This window comes from Sarcophilus harrisii, chromosome 5 (genome assembly GCF_902635505.1).
Source record: "Sarcophilus harrisii chromosome 5, mSarHar1.11, whole genome shotgun sequence".
Classification (NCBI taxonomy): Eukaryota; Metazoa; Chordata; class Mammalia; order Dasyuromorphia; family Dasyuridae; genus Sarcophilus; species Sarcophilus harrisii.
In genome coordinates this window covers 55,290,349-55,294,117 of record NC_045430.1, presented here as the reverse complement: position 1 = coordinate 55,294,117, position 3,769 = coordinate 55,290,349, and positions in this window count along the sequence as shown.

Here is a 3,769-nt window from a genome sequence, read left to right as displayed (position 1 = left end):
TAATACAGAAACTCCTCTAACAAATTAAGGGGTATTATTTTCTTAACAATTGTAATATTTTCTTTTTATTTTCCCTTTCAAGCAAACAGAAGTTTAATGGCTTGCCTAAGGTCACATAGGCTAGAAAGTGTCTGAAGTTGTATTTGAACTCAAATCTGACTTCTGGCTCAGCAATCTATCCACTATACTACTTCGTTGTTTCTAATTGTCATCCTTACCTACTAGGATAATTTTATGCCATATAATAGTCTGAATGTTAACTATGTGGTGTGTCTTAATTAAACCTCATCAGGAGCTCAGTTGTGCAAGTTAATGGGTGAAGTCACTAGGAGAAAGGATGCATGTTACCTTTGAGCAGAAGAATTATAGAAGTAAAAAGAACCCAAACTGGAGAAACATCATGGAGTAGAACCTCTTAAAGAGACTCAGAAAAAAGTATTTATCTAGGAACAATGTTTAAATAGGAACAATGTTTAAGAATTAATTTTTTACTCCAAAATGTAGTAAGTGTGTGGAAAATTAAGATGAACATACATAGAATTAATACCACTGCATGTATCTTAGATTCACAGCACAATCTACTGGGTAGGGAGAGGCCCATGAGGAAACAAAGAGAGGCTTGTGCATTTGCAAGCAGCATAAAAGGCCGGGAATATATTTACATTATATATTATATAAATTTATAGGAATATAAACAAGGTATCCTTTTAAAGATAATTTGAATAAGTAGGACCATATTTTTTTAAGGATGAAATGAATATAGGGAGGAGAAAGGAGCATTTTTAAATGGAAAATAATTGCCATCAAAGTTTGATATAAAGATCAGTTTAAAATTCACAGACTTCATTTCTGCCTCTGACACCTACTAATTGTATAGCCATGGGCAGGCAAGACATCTCGCCTATTTGCTTCAGTTCATTCATCTGTAAAATTGGAATAGCAAGAATACCTTTAATACTTGAGACTCAAAGTATTAAAAGTAGTTTTCAGACTTTGTTAAAATAACATGTAAGCATCGGATGTTATTTCAACCAGAGATGATTTTTGGTAGAAAGTAATGTCTGGCAAAAAAAATTTTTACACAGATTCTGAATTTTAATAGACTTTAGGAAATGAGGGTTAATGAAGAAGCAATGTTTTGTTGCTCTCATTCTACCTTATGAAAATCCACCTTTATATCTGACTATATGTATGTACATACACAAAGATACACACACATACACACACATATATAAATACATATACACATATATAATTGTATATCTGACTTAAGACATTTATACTTGGAAATCTGGATCAGGTGCTTTTATGAATTAGTTAGAAACAGAGAGATAATGAAACTTCAAAAGGAAAAGGACAAAGATAAGAACAAAGAAGGGGAGAAAGTGTAAAGGAAAGAAAAAAAATGAGCCATTTAGGAGTTAGTATCCAAATTCATCCCAAACTCATTTACCCTTTATTCTTCATTTCAATTAGTTACATTATCATTAGTTTTCACCAAGATTGTCCATGCATTTTAAAATGTTCACAAAAGAGTTTCATAATTGGGATAGATTTAAATTTCCAGGATCCCCAGGGCCACTAATACATTCTGGAGATAATCATTCAACAAAATGAAATAATCTTTAACATTTTCAACTATGAAACTTCAGAGACATATAATAAACTGGCTTCAATTACCACAAAACTCACAAAGAATAATTGATCAAAGAATATCTCTCTTATGCAAAATATACATTTTAAGATATAATTTGATTACATATTTCACTATAACTGATGTTGCTCCACTATTATTGCAAGAAAAATCTTCTTGCCAGAATTTAATTTTTTCAAAATATTTATATATTTGAGGTAACAAGGAAAAAAAATTATACTATGAACAAAGTTGGTGATATTTTTCTAGCCATAATAGTTGTTTTCTCAAAAAAATGAAAATCGGAATGTTTTTCATAGTCAATAAAAATTATAAAATGATTAACAAATATAATCATGTCAATGACTATTAATAAATAGGAACAATGTTTAAGAATTATTTTTTTACCCCAAAATGTAGTAAGTGTGTGGAAAATTAAGATGAACATACATAGAATTAATACCACTGCATGCGTCTTAGATTCACAGCACAATCTACTGGGTAGGGAGAGGCCCATGAGGAAACAAAGAGAGGCTTGTGCATTTGCAAGCAGCATAAAAGACCAGGAATTACTGCAAATTCAGCTATTTTTGATGTTAGATAACTAAAGCTGATATCCCATGCACAATGTGTATTTCTTTTTTAAAAAAATTATTTACAATGGGTTCATCCACACTGGCTTGTCCACTGGCAACTCTCTCACATTGGAAGCACCAAGTTCATTCCATGAACTTTTAGTCATCTTTAAATCAAAGTAAGGATCCAAAGACCTCTTCAAGGCAGAGCATGCCTATCAGGACCCATTTAGCAGCAGCAGTAGTCACTTTCCAGTACAGTCCTTGGTATGGCTAAATTCCATTGTCTCTTATCAGCAATTAAAAATCCATGAAAAAGTCTGGGCAACAATGTAGTCAATAACAGCAGCACCAGACAATGAATTAATTCCTTTGCCAGAAAGCTGTTGATAGTTAATATCTGTTCACAGGTGATATGAGTAATATTTTTCAATGTACATCTCTAAATATCAGAAATGTATGTGAAATACACTTTTGTACAAGGATTCTGACATGCAGTTCATGCTCTAGGGCTCATACATATCAATTTAATATATTTCACATGGTCAACAAGAAAAATGGTCATTATGTTCTTAACAAAATAACAAAAAAAATTAAACATATGAGAAGCAGGTATTATTCAACAATGCCAGGAATATTGTCTGCCTCAGAAGGAATTATTTAATCCTGTTTTTTACATAGCATTTTCTTCCCTCTCATTATCCCTAAACACCAAATCCATTTAATTCATAGTAATTGGTAAACAGATCCTATTCCTTAAAAACTAACTATGATTCTTCAGAGGCTTAGTGAAAGTGTAGTGATGAATGCTGCTTGCTAGGTAGTAGAACTGACATGCCAGTTGGCAACTGAGTGCAAACAGTTAAAAAAAAAAACCCTCTATTTAAATCCTGCTTATCAAAACCATTCATAGGCAGGGTAGGTGGTATGAAGGACATTATTAACTTGCATGTGAAGAAGGATGGTTGGACTGAATAGGGAGAAAGGAGAAAACTTGGAATCAGATGGAAGCCTTTTTACCCCTAAGGCGTCTTTGTGCTTTATGGAGAAAGATGAAGTTTACAATTAAGACAGATAGTTAGATAGACACACAGAAACAACATACAGGACAAAACATTTGCAAAAAGTACTGCCTGAAATTCTTATGGACCTAGTAAGTCACAGATTTAAGGCTAATCAAAGATATTTCTTTAAAAAACATTTGCCCTTCTACATTTGTACCCATTCTCATTTTATCCCCTAAAAAAGAAGCACAAGTCTTTTGGACTGTGACTTGATCCTAGGCCTCTTTTGAAAATGTTTAAGGGAATAAAGGAAAAAATGGTTATGATATTAAGTATTCTTTAGTGGGGGAGAGAGAGAGAGAGAGAGAGAGAGAGAGAGAGAGAGAGAGAGAGAAAAGAAGAAGAAGAAGAAGAAGAAGAAGAAGAAGAAGAAGAAGAAGGAGGAGGAGGAGGAGGAGGAGGAGGAGGAGGAGGAGGAGGAGGAGGAGGAGGAGGAGGAGGAGGAGGAGGAGGAAGAGGAGGGAGGAGGAGGAGGAGGAGGAGGAAGAGGAGGAAGG